The sequence below is a fragment of the Phaenicophaeus curvirostris genome, chromosome 5 (genome assembly GCF_032191515.1).
Source record: "Phaenicophaeus curvirostris isolate KB17595 chromosome 5, BPBGC_Pcur_1.0, whole genome shotgun sequence".
NCBI lineage: Eukaryota > Metazoa > Chordata > Aves > Cuculiformes > Cuculidae > Phaenicophaeus > Phaenicophaeus curvirostris.
The window spans coordinates 67,326,731-67,339,384 of record NC_091396.1 but is presented as its reverse complement, the minus strand read 5'-3'; the positions used below and the strand labels follow the sequence as shown (position 1 = coordinate 67,339,384).

The following is a 12,654-nucleotide window of genomic DNA, read 5'->3' as shown; positions in this document are numbered from 1 at the left end:
GTACAGTGTAAAAAAAAAAAGTTTATCGTTGTACATGAGGCTCTGCGTTTGCAGGCAAAAGGGAGTAGATTGACCTTAAGCTTATTGTAAATTTGAGAGATATTGCTTTGAGATATCCCAGTGAATTACCTCATTGCTCTATGACCTGCCCAATGAGCCTTATTTTTAGTGTGAATCCAAACAGAAAAATATTCTCCATGCAAAAGAGCAATTATAGGCCCGAAAGCATAGTTCAAACATGTGTAGCTGATTTAGGCTCCCAAAAATACAAGTACTGGCCTGTTTCATTGTCATCCACACAAAGAACTGAGTCCTAAAATCCTTTACTCAACTAAATTCTTAATAAGTAAACTGAGACTAACCCTCTAATACCAGATTTGTTAAACAACATGATTTAGGTCCTTGCTATTCATGCACCTTGTACAACTAAAATGACTGTTAAAGCTAGAATCATGAAAGAGTCATTTTATGTAGCTGCTAAATTCCTCTCAAATCTCCTTGCAACTTAACGAGTAAAGAAAGCTCAATGTGTAATGCCAGCTAATGTGGTTTATGCTAGAAAATAGTATCAACCTATCTTTGTAGCTTATCTAAGCCAGGATAATACTTTTAGCCTTTATAGTAGACCCAACTCCATTTTTTCAACTCTTGACTATGTATTTCCTGAAATCCTTTTCCAAAGAGTTAAATTGGATGTGAAATCTGTACTAGGCTATGGGACGCTCTTTGTTCTAGGAGGAGGCAGCAAAGCTTTGCTTCTGTATCACTTTCATTGCCTTCTGATTGAGGTTGACAGTGTGACAGGAAAGCAAAGAGAAGCAATTGCAGGCTGAATGAGAGCCTTTTTCAGCCATACAGCAGCCTCCTCCTTAGCCCCTGAGAAAAAGAGGTAACAGATGCCGATAGCAAGAATCCCTAACAAAGTCCTAACTTTGATGCAAACAGAAGACAAAAAAATGGAAAAGATTGTCTCACTTCAGAAAACCCTTGAATGGAGCACAAAGGAGGTGGTGGTGGTGGGAAATATCGTGGGGCTGGAAATGGCTGGGAGAGTTATGGAGCGACAGCGGTCTTGAGGAATATGTTGTTGTGAAGGTTTCAGGTCTTCGTCATCTGCCGTTTCCAGCAGCGGGAGGAGTTGGGGAAAGTGTCTCCAGCAATGGGGGATCAGGAGGGGAGTTTTTCACTCTGCTGAGACCTGTGTTTCCAGGAAAGCCTCCTTTTCCCTTTCCAAAAAGTCACATTATTTACACAAAAAAGGGAACAGAAAATAGTGGCTGTGGAAGTAAATAGTTGGAAGTAAATAGCTGCTCACTGGAACTTTTCTGATGGAGGGAAAACAAAGCAGCGATGTATTTGTTCTCATCTCACTCTGAAGAGACTGTGAGCAACAAGAGTGTTCCCGTTCACTTCTGCATTCTGCAATATTTACTGTCTTTCTTTTTTATATGGTTTAAGCAAAAAGAAAGCTCTACCAGGCAGCTCATCTGTAACCTTTGGACCTCGCAGAATGAACATAAATTGGTGCAGTGAGAAGACTAAAAATAAGAATAGCTTCTGTTTGCTCCAAACTGATCTGGCCCCTAAGAGGACATGAGCTGAGCAGACCTCTCTTTTTCAATAACACTGAGACAGGAGCACGCTCACCCACGGAAACACAATATTAATTGTTCTTGTATATAGCGGATCTTCTCAGCACCAGGTCCAATGCTCACGATATTTTGTGTAATATAGCTTTATTCTCAGCTCTTCAGCCATGCTAAGGTGGCAAGAACTGCCATGCCCCAAGCCCTATAGATAGATCAACCTCATTTTACCTCTAGACTTTAGCAGAAATTGCGTGGCATATGCACCAGCAGGATTAATAACAGAGGGTGAAGTAGGCAGTAGAAACGTGCTGCCTCCCTCTTCATCCACGCCCGTCACCGTCCTAATGTTATTTGCCTCTGTTTGCGTGGCAAAAGGGATGCTACAAAACAGTGGCTTGCATTTTCCTTTCCCCGAAATGTTAGTCTCAAATGAAAGAAAAAGAAGAAGTGTTTCTGCAGGGAGGAGGATTAGGGTTGGTAGGACACCGTGCTAAAAACCCTATGTGGACTTTTTAAAAGCCGGGCTGTGTTACTGGCCTAATGGATTGATGTGATTTAGTCTTCAAATAGGTATTTAGAGAACGGTTTAAATGCGAATAACTGAGCGATACCTTATTAAAACCAACTGGCTGAAAGAATTATAAATTCACAGCTCGTGCAAATAAGAAAGGAAAGCCCATGACATTTCCTTAAGGAGTAATGATAGTCTGCAATGTCAATATGGCTTTGGTATATACACATTAAAATGCTCATACGCTTGAGCCTATTTATGGAGTAATGGCATGCAAAATTTCAACTGCGTGCTTAAATGGAACATTTTTCTTCTTTTATAATTGCAGCATTGGAGAGAACTAATTTAATTTTTCTTTGCCTCTCATTTAACATACAGCAAACTACTTTATTTTTTCTGATATTTTAAAAAAAGGTTTTTCTCCTGACTAAAACTTTTTTTTTTGCTATATTCCTTGGCTACAGTATGTAAATTTTACATCTGAACTAAAAAACAAGCCACTTAAAAATAGAATTTGTAATAGAAATACACTCAACTTAAACTACAGTGGTGTAACAGCCATGTGGATGTGGCACCATAATTATAGTTTAAAAAGCAATTAAGATAAAAGCCAGTACAAAGAGATCAGCCAAATATCAAGAGACTGTATTCTAAGCAAAACAAATCTCTAACTTCAAGCTAAACAAACTTTTGGTGGTCCATGTACTCAGCATTTTAATATTCATATACAGGCACACAACCGTACAGGGGGTTTGGGCTTCAAAAATGTTCATTTAACAGCAAACGGAGTTCAAAACCTCTTGAAGCTTTTCAGGAAAAAATTCCCAATGGAAGTCCTATAAAATTTTGGGGCAGTTAAGCTGTGGGTTTCTGTGTTCATGGTTGACTCCTGTGCTGGGGTCAAATTACTTGTTCCTTCTCACGTGGGATTAGGATCCAGAATTGGGCTCCTCTCTTGGCTGTGCTGCTGCTGGGAGAGCTTGGCAAAGATTTGGGGTATTTTCTAATGAAATACTGAGTCACTGAGCAGCGTCTGAATTAATTTCCTGCACAACCAGTATTGGACTAGAGGTTTTAGGCAAACATAAATACAGGAATACACATGAACACACATGAACATGGTTTAGTGTTTGATAGGAATGGTTGGACTCGATGATCCGGTGGGTCTCTTCCAACCTGGTGATTCTATGATTCTATGATTCTATGATTCTATGAACACACATAGTGTAGATGCTTACATTATAAATATCGAACAGACATATATGAACAGATATATTTGCACATAAATTCCGTATATTCATGTAGATATGGAGGCTTGGATGTATACGGACAAGAACTATATGTATTTCCACCTGATATCCCATTTTATTCCTTTTCTGTACCTGTTTTTATTGCAAACTCATTAATACATTACAAACCCCACTAAAACAGACTGTAGAAGACAACTATAACCCTATCCTGTGCTTTTTGCATCTATAACAATCCTACAAGATTGTATACCTTGATGGATTGCTTTTAAATGGTAGACTTTCCAATACAAAATTGTAGTTTCCTATTCAGTTTTGTAGGCAGACTGGCTACAGATTTGAATAGAGAATCGCAAAGCACAAACCGACTTCTGATGTATTCAGTTTAATGGGAATTTTCCATAAGGGAATACATTATGTCTTAACTAATGTTTTGCCTTAAAACATAAGTTTTGCTGAACCAATTAAATCAACCAACTAATCTTGCACATGAAACATTAAACGAGAATGAAGTGTCTGCAATTAGCAAACAGCTTTGATGTGGCTAAATATCTATCTCTATGCATCACCAACGTTGCGGGTTTAAGTCCCAGATGATGTTAGACGTGCTGAATGTAAATGTTTGCTGTCTATACGTTTCCAACCAGCTGAGTCTTGGAGCAGCAGCACCACTGGGTTCATAGAGATGGAAAACCAGATGCCAATTGCTGTTAATAGGAGAAGGTCTGTTTGCATTAAAACATGGGTAAAAATGAGAGAAAGAGAGAGAGAATGAGAAAGAGAAAGAGAGAAAGAGAGAGGAAGGAAGGAAGGAAGGAAGGAAGGAAGGAAGGAAGGAAGGAAGGAAGGAAGGAAGGAAGGAAGGAAGGAAGGAAGGAAGGAAGGAAGGAAGGAAGGAAGAGAAAAGGAAAGAGAGAAAGGAAAGAGAGAAGAAAAGAGAGAAAGAAAGAGAGAAGGAAAGAGAGAAAGGAAAGAGAGAAGGAAAGAGAGAAAGGAAAGAGAGAAAGGAAAGAGAGAAGGAAAGAGAGGAAGGAATGAGAGAAGGAAAGGGAGGAAGGAATGAGAGAAGGAAAGGGAGGGAGGGAGGGAGGGAGGGAGGGAGGGAGGGAGGGAGGAAGGAAGGAAGGAAGGAAGGAAGGAAGGAAGGAAGGAAGGAAGGAAGGAAGGAAGGAAGGAAGGAAGGAAAGAAGAGAAAGAGAGAGAGAGAAAGAGAGAGAGAAAGAGAGAGAGAGAGAGAGAGAGAGAAAGAGAGAGAGAAAGAGAGAGAGAAAGGAGAAAGAAAGAAAGGAGAAAGAAAGAAAGGAGAAAGAAAGAAAGGAGAAAGAAAGAAAGAAAGAAAGAAAGAAAGAAAGAAAGAAAGAAAGAAAGAAAGAAAGAAAGAAAGAAAGAAAGAAAGAAAGAAAGAAAGAAAGAAAGAAAGAAAGAAAGAAAGAAAGAAAGAAAGAAAGAAAGAAAGAAAGAAAGAAAGAAAGAAAGAAAGAAAGAAAGAAAGAAAGAAAGAAAGAAAGAAAGAGAGAGAAAGAACGAACACTGACATTACACTGAAAAGGAAGGCAAAAAGCACTATAATTAATGCCCCTAAAACCACAGGTAGTCTTTCAAACAAGAATATTTTTTAAAATCTAGACAAGAAGGTGAAAAAATAAGTATGAATAACATGCTTGTCCAAAAACAGTGAATGCTATACAGCAGCCCAGCTCTGCTGACTCTGGAGAAAAAACCCTGCAGCCTGTGCAACTCCTCCCTCCTGAACAGCAGTGATTCTGGGAACCTGATACTCTGAGTTTTAGAAACTTTAGAGGCATGAGAAGTTGTGTGCAGAGGTGTGGTCTGGTAATTGCTCACCTTTTTTGTGCAAACACAAAAATACCTCCCTGGCCAGGTTGCCTGGGAAGCACCCGAAGCGTGTGGGAGCAGGTGTGGATGCTGGTGGGGCCCCAGTGGGAATGCTGGGCAGGGAAGGAGGGATCTGCAGCACAGCCTCAGCCCATTCAGACCAGCCTGGCTGTCAAGGAAGTATGCTCCGTTTGGAGAAATTATTTAGACCTCAAACTGTTTGATGCTGGGACTTCCTTCTCGCTTTGTGTTTGTACAACATCCAGTAGAGTGATGTCAGGCTCCAGGCTTTCTTTTATTTCATTTAATATTTTGGTGAATATAATGATTTTCATGTTTAGCTTCAGAGATAAATTGAGACCTTCAGAGTTGCTCATGAGATGGGCATTTCTCATGCTTACAGACAAGGAAGGGCTAGGATCAAACACCAAGACCGATTCAGGCAGCAGAAAGACACGAATCTGGGTCTCCCCAAGCAGCTGAACATGCTGATTATGAAAATACTGCCTTGGAGGCAGAGGTCTCCCACTCCAGCCTAGAAGTGCCATTTATTTTATATAAATAATTCAATATTCACTAGATATCCACTGGAGAGGGGCACTTTATCAGGGAGTGCAGCAATAGGACAAGGGGTAACGATTTTAAGCTGGTTTTGAATTAAAAGAGGGGAGATTTAGATGACATGTTATGAAGAAATGTTTTTCTGTGAGGGTGGGGAGGCCCTGGAACAGGTTTCCCAGAGCAGTGGTGGCTGCCCCATCCCTGGAGGTGTTCAAGGCCAGGCTGGATGGGACTTTGAGCAACTTGATCCAGTGGGAGGTGTCCCTGCCCATTGCAGGGGGGTTGGAACTGGGTGATCTTTAAGGTCCCTTCCAATTCAAACCATTCCATTTCTTTGATTCTGTGATTCTGTGATTCTAGATCTGACAGGTGCTTGAAGCTGTAGAGGCCAAGGAGAAATTGAGCAGGACCCATCTCTGAAGACCACCAAAGAGATATTTTGGTACCATGATGTGAGACACTACTGTTCGGTCTTGTGGGTGAAGTGAAGAGCAAACCTGGACTGCAAACTGGGGCTGCTATTACCGTGAGGTGAGAAATAGCAACTCAACAGTGTATGCAGAGGTTGGAAAAAGAAAAGTGATGTTGAGAGGACACAATCCATCTTAAGAATCTGCCATCATGAAATAAATAAGCTTACAGTTTATGCAATAGCAAACCTGGCAATTTAATGAAAAAAATATAAGCATAAGAAATACTAATGAAAAATAATTGTTTCCATTAAATGTCAAAAATTACTGGAGTGAGTTATTTGTAGGGAGAAAATTTGTAATTTCTCCAGCACATTTGGGTGTTTCCATTGAACAGTGGAAATCCAACTAAGCAAACAGGTGCAGAGATCCACGCATTTCACCTTGCATATGAATTTCTTTTTATCACATTGGCAATTAATATTTTTTATCTCCTGAAGATTGGAAGGTAACATACAAAGACGAATTAATAAGATGCCACAGCTCCTTGGAGGAGTTGGTATCGGCAGGCACACTTTGGAAAAGAATTCCAAGAGATTACATTCCTAAAATTGAATCTGAGGTGGTATTTTGAAGACTGGCTTATGTAAACAAATCAGCAAAGGTGAGTGGCGTAAATAGGATAATTGCTGCTCCTGCCAAATTGCTCTATGTGCCTGGAGAAGTTGCCTCCAAGGGCAGGAGGCAGCCTGAATAATTCACCCCAAGGAGACTGAGGGTTTCTGTTCTCCCCCTATTTAAGTTAAAAATGTTTCCTTTCTCATTGCTCACCACTCTGAGTGTGGCAGAGTCCAAAAGAGCTAAGCTCCAGCTATGGGATGGCAATGAAGCGGATGACAGCTCAGAGATGCATGGTCCAGCGTGGATTGGGGAATCAGTCCTCTTCTTCACCAAATAAAACCAAGGGAAGAAAGAACTGAGGACCAACAGAGGCAGGACCAGGGCTTTCACCTCGGATAAAACATAAGGCTCACGTCCCTGAAGAAGGGTCAACAGTTTATACCAGGTGAAACAGCTACAAAGTAGAGGTATTCTCAGAGGAGAAAACCCCATTGTGGAGCAGGATTAGGTCAACCTTGCTGGTTTTAGCCACTTGGATGAGATCCCTATGTTGGGAATCATAGAATCATAGAATAACCAGGTTGGAAGAGACTCACCGGATCATAGAGTCCAACTGTTCCCATCAAACACTAAACCATGCCCCTTAGCACCTCGTCCACCCGTGCCTTAAACCCCTCCAGGGAAGGTGACTCAACCCCCTCCCTGGGCAGCCTCTGCCAGTGCCCAATGACCCTTTCTGTGAAGAATTTTTTCCTAATTTCCAGCCTAAACCTCCCCTGGTGGAGCTTGAGGCCATTCCCTCTTCTCCTGTCCCCTGTCACTTGGGAGAATAGCCCAGCTCCCTCCTCTCTACAACATCTTCGACCAGAAGTTGTTGACGTTGCATTTCAGCTGCCGGCACAGGATACACAGGGTTACACCCTGGCCCAGCTGCAGGCACCCTGTGAGCAGTTATGTGTCTTCCACCACCCCATTGCCCTCATGCTCCACCATTCCCTGGCCCCAGGCTGCTCACCAATGAGGGACAAAGTTTCTAGGGCAACCTGCCAGATGGATGGCGCAACTGCGTAGCTTGTGCCTCCTCAGGGAAGCAGGCTGAAATGGCAGAAATATGTATGGAACATGATGCCTCATTAGTGAACATCAAAAATTCCTCTGAAATAATAATTTTTAACTCGTTGCCAATTAAATTAAATTCATATATGCTGTGGTAACATTTGGGTACCCAAGAAGAATCGGTATTCAATTAAAAGAGAAGCCAAACACCATTAAAACAGAAATGAACAGTAAGTGCAGTTGAATTCCACCTGTTCCTTCCAGATGTTTGCAGTGATTCACACATCTAAAGGCTCGGTAAATAGAGCTAATGATGGTTCAGAATATCTTAATACCGGTAGCTGCATCACTTAAAAACAGAGCTGATTAAACAGGGTTAGAAGACATGTTGCTAAAAACTCTGTAGGGATAACATTGCCCTTGGGGCACACTACAGCTTGAATTTGCTTGAGGATCCAAGACTCAAGCGATTCTCCAGGGATCTGCCTCAGATTCCTGGCTTAGCAAAGGGAGGAATCTGTGGATTAATAAAAAGCAAAGAAAACAGAGTATGAAAAGAAAGACGGCTCCTATAAATGCAAAGTGCAGCCCTCCTAAATATATGCCAAGAAGCCAAATATCACCTGGCACTATCTGTGTTTGCTGCTTTTCACGCCATGAGCAGGTATTGGTCCGCATGTCCATGCAAGGGCAGCTGCACTCACAACGTGTTTACATTTATGCACTGGGAAGCTGAATTTCTCCTTTTTTTTTTTGCTACTCTGACTTTAAATTCTCCAGGTAATTTATTTATTACTGACTTTGCTCATTGCTACGCTTACACACCACCTTAACAGGGCAGCATGGCATACCTGGGGATCTGAAGAGCACACTTTTCTTGCATGGGAATGGCTCACCATGTTTAAAGATCGTTTTTCTGAGCTAAATCCAGCTGCCAACAAATTAAGACTCGTGGAAATCCTCTGCAATTATAGAAAAAAAGCATTCAAAGAATCTCTTTTCCGAGCCCAGGAACTAATTAAGCTGCGATTCCTCCAGGCTGGTGTCCCAAGTCTCCAGTCCCTTCTCCCTTTTTGTCCCTGATGAGTTCAGCATGGACATTCCCAACTGGCAAACTCTAAAACATTTATAAGAGGAGAACATATCTGACATCTTGTGCCCTTCTGTCAGTTTAGTTGCAACTGGGCTGCAGATTTTAAAACAGTAGGTCTTGCAGAGAGAAGGCACGGGTCAGCATAGTTTGTGGCAATGAGACTTGTGCCTAGGGTCAGAGATGACTTTTCATGAGCCACCAGCAGATAGCATTTCCAGATCAGAGGACTCTCCACTTAGAAAGCCTTGCCCACTCTTCAGGCTTTGAAGAGCTGTTGTAGAGTGAGTCCTAGCTGGTTTCACATGTTTCTCCTGGACTTACTCCCTCCAGGAGTCTGATGAGGTACTGTAAGGCCAGAACTGCTCCGACCCCAGGCACATCCCATATTCAAAGAGCATCTCAGGTGTACAAACATTTCATGATCCGTAATTTCTGAATTCATGAATGTGGATTGTCCCTCAAAATATATCCAAGAAAGCCATCACCCCAAGATGGCAGCAATCCCAACGGTCATGTAAACAATAACCACAGGTTTATAGTAAGTCTCTCTGTCTATAGTGGAAGGATCTCAATGCTCAAAGCCTGAGGGACACTAGGATGCAGAGCCAGGAGAGTTTCATGAGGCCACCTCATCCATCCCCTGCCTAAAGGCAGGATTAGGGCTAGGTAACTACTCCTGACAGATACTTGCCTAACTTGCTCTTAAAAGCCACTCACAAGGTCCCTGGGCACTCTGCTCAGTGGTCCTGTTCACTCATCATTGTTCTTAAAGAGAAATGAGAATAGGAGTGTGGGAAAGTATGGACTGTAGCTGCCCCTGTCTATAAGGACACTCAAAACATGTTCATCATTGTCTTAGAAAGAGAAAACAGTATTTTCCCCTCGTTATTTCTTGTATGACCCTGGCCACATTCCTGCAGGGACAACCGAGGGCTGGCCATGAAGTTCTACACTGCCTGGCACTTGACTGGAGCTGCTGGGAATAGGCTGGGCAGAGTGGAGCCATCAGCCTGGGATGCGGGAATGCTGCCCCAGCTGAGGAGGAGGCTTGTATTCCCTTCCCTTCCACTGTCTCCATTCCCTCACACACACACGGCATTTCTGCAGGCTGTGCACAGGGACCAGGATTTGGGCATTAATTAATAGGATTATTTCTTATAAATTCCTTCTTCCCTTTTCTGAAGGATGTTTTATGAGAGTGGTAGGTTTGACTTCCCTTTGGTAGAACGCCAGGGCTGCACTTGCAGGGCTAGGGGTGCGACGATAGCTGTTTGTCACCCTGTTACTGCCACCCCACATGAGGCACATTCTCAACTTAAGAGAAACACAGGATGGTGTATGATGGTTCCTCTCAGTGTGGAGGTAAGCTCGTTACTATAACACATCTCCCACACATCAAAGATGACCCCATGCTTTGGATTTTGCAGTATTGTGGTGGTTTCTGCACACAAACTTTACCCCACAAGTAGGATTTTGCCAAAACCCAAGGTTTGAAAACATCATCTGTGCAGAGAAGCAGCAGCTCAAGCCAAGCAGGCACTGAATACCTTTGCTGCTGCTCTCATTTCAGAATCTCTTTACTTCATTATTGTAATGCAGCCTTTCATGTGATTTCTCTATGTAACCGATAATGTTCTTGAGCTTGCATTTCACAGGAAAGGTTATTTTTGAAAAGAATAAAGAAAATCCTTATCAACCTACATGCTTGTTGTAGGAATGCCAACTTTCTTATAAGTGCAGGCCCATCCATTCCTTTATTTTGATGTAAAAAAATCTCCTGGCCTGCATCTACAAGATGTAAGAGGAATTGCAAGCAGAACTTGATCTCATCTCACTCTGAAGACAGCAGGGCCATTCTCCCCCAGACTAAATCCCATAGAAACCCCCCTCTTGCGACTAGCTTTACTGGCAGCTTCAGCAACAAGAGATAAATTTCAGCCTGCATTTCCTTTCCAAGCTTAGTTTTTCAACACTTTCCCCCTACCCCTTACCAGGTTTGATCCCCTGCAAGAAGCAATTATCCCAAATACATCGTGGGTGGGGATAACTGAATATACCTCCTGATACAATGCAGTGATATCACAGCAACTTCTGCAGGTCTCAACAGATTTTATACAGCGTGGCTTAAAAAAAGGACCCTCCTGCAAAGGGGTCTTTGAATCCATTTGCCATTATAAGTACAGGTTGCCGAAATGGGAGAGAGAGGCAAGGGTAAAAACTTGTGCCTAGAAAGCTCAATACTTCACCTAGGACCATTTGATCCTATTGCTAATCTCTAAAGAAGGTAAATAAGTTGAGACCATCTGTGGAGAGAAGGTTTTGGGGTTGCTGGTAGATGAGAAGCTCAACATGAGCCAACAATGTGTGCTTGCAGCCCCGAAAGCCAACCATATCCTGGGCTACATCAAAGGAGGTATAACCAGCATGGCCAGGGATGTGATTTTGCCCCTACACTATGTTCAGTTCCAGAGTCCTCAGCACAGAAAGGACACAGAGCGAGTCCAGAAGAGGCCACGAAGATGATCAGGTCTGGAGTACCTCCCATACAAGGACAGGCTGAGAGAGTTGGGCTTGATCAGTCTGGAGAAGAGAAGACTCCAATAAGACCTCATAGCAGACTTCCAGTACTTAAAGGTGGCCTACAGGTAAGCTGGGGAGAGTTTTTTTATCAGGGAGTGCAGGGATAGGACAATGAAGAATAGTTTTGAGTCAAAAGAGGGGAGATTTAGGTTAACTATTAGGAAGAAATGTTTTCCTGTGAGGGTGCTGAGGCCCTGGACCAGGTTGCCTAGAGAAGTGGCTGTCCCATCACTGGAGGAGTTCAAGGTCAGGCTGGATGAAGCTTTGAATAAAACTCCAGTGGGAGGTGTCCCTGCCCATGGCATCCAGTTGGAACTCAACGGGCTTTATGGTCCCTTCCTACACAAACTATTCTATCATTCTATACAAATCAGCTATTCTGACTCTTCTCAAATGCCTAGGAGTCCTTGTCCTACTTTGTGATGGCTGGGAGGTGGAGAAGGGGACCATGGATCTCAGATGTGCATTTAGAACAGATGCCTCTCACAAAACGACAAAGGTGTTTTAGATAATTAAGAAAGCTTGCCTATATTTTTCTTACGTTTTCAGAAAATGCAGCATGGAATTATTCTCGAGGTCAGTGAGGGGGGTTCAGGTATGTTATGGTAGAGATGGTTCATCAGAAACTTCACATGGCAAAATCTACCCCAGAGGAATCTGGAATGAATGCAAAAGGGGGCTGCAGGGTGGCCATGAGTTATTGTTATGGAGCTGTGCTGTTAACCCATAGCAAAGGAAGCATGGCAAGTGCAAAACACTGAAAACCCACTGAAGGGACAAGACATAGATTATCTGTAATTAGCAGCTGATGCCCATTGATTTTTGAAATAGCAGCTCTTGAAAATAAACCAGATTGCACGACGGTCACATTGGCCCAGAGAAACACGCCAGAGCTCCCGGGTCTGCTTCAGTAACAGATAACAGCAGCACCATCACAGCATTTAGCAGCATTGACGCGTGCATGGAACGGAGCGGGGGCTGCGTCTAAAACCCTTTTCTACTTCAGACCAATTTGTGTAAATAAAACAAGAATTTCTAAGGCTTGATTGACTGAAGTCAGTGAGAAAGTCTCTGCTGACTCCACTGGGCTCCAGATAAGGTTCTTCAGTTCAGTAGCTTCCAAAATGCATCTGCTTTTCTGATTTAGTGC

The 12,654-nt window shown here is 42.7% G+C and overlaps 2 long non-coding RNA genes across 4 annotated transcripts in view; both read left to right on the top strand.

Moving 5' to 3' along the window:
- The window catches only part of LOC138720595 (uncharacterized), a 512,056-nt gene that overhangs the window by 465,863 nt on the left and 33,539 nt on the right, over positions 1 to 12,654 (top strand). The gene's annotated exons all lie outside the window — the stretch shown is intronic.
- LOC138720592 (uncharacterized) overlaps positions 1 to 12,654 on the top strand; it is a 95,100-nt gene that overhangs the window by 75,904 nt on the left and 6,542 nt on the right. For all 3 annotated transcript variants that reach the window (XR_011337435.1, XR_011337434.1, XR_011337433.1), the window contains exon 3: positions 6,105 to 6,275. This is a non-coding gene — a long non-coding RNA (uncharacterized lncRNA). The remainder of the gene's footprint in view (positions 1 to 6,104; positions 6,276 to 12,654) is intronic.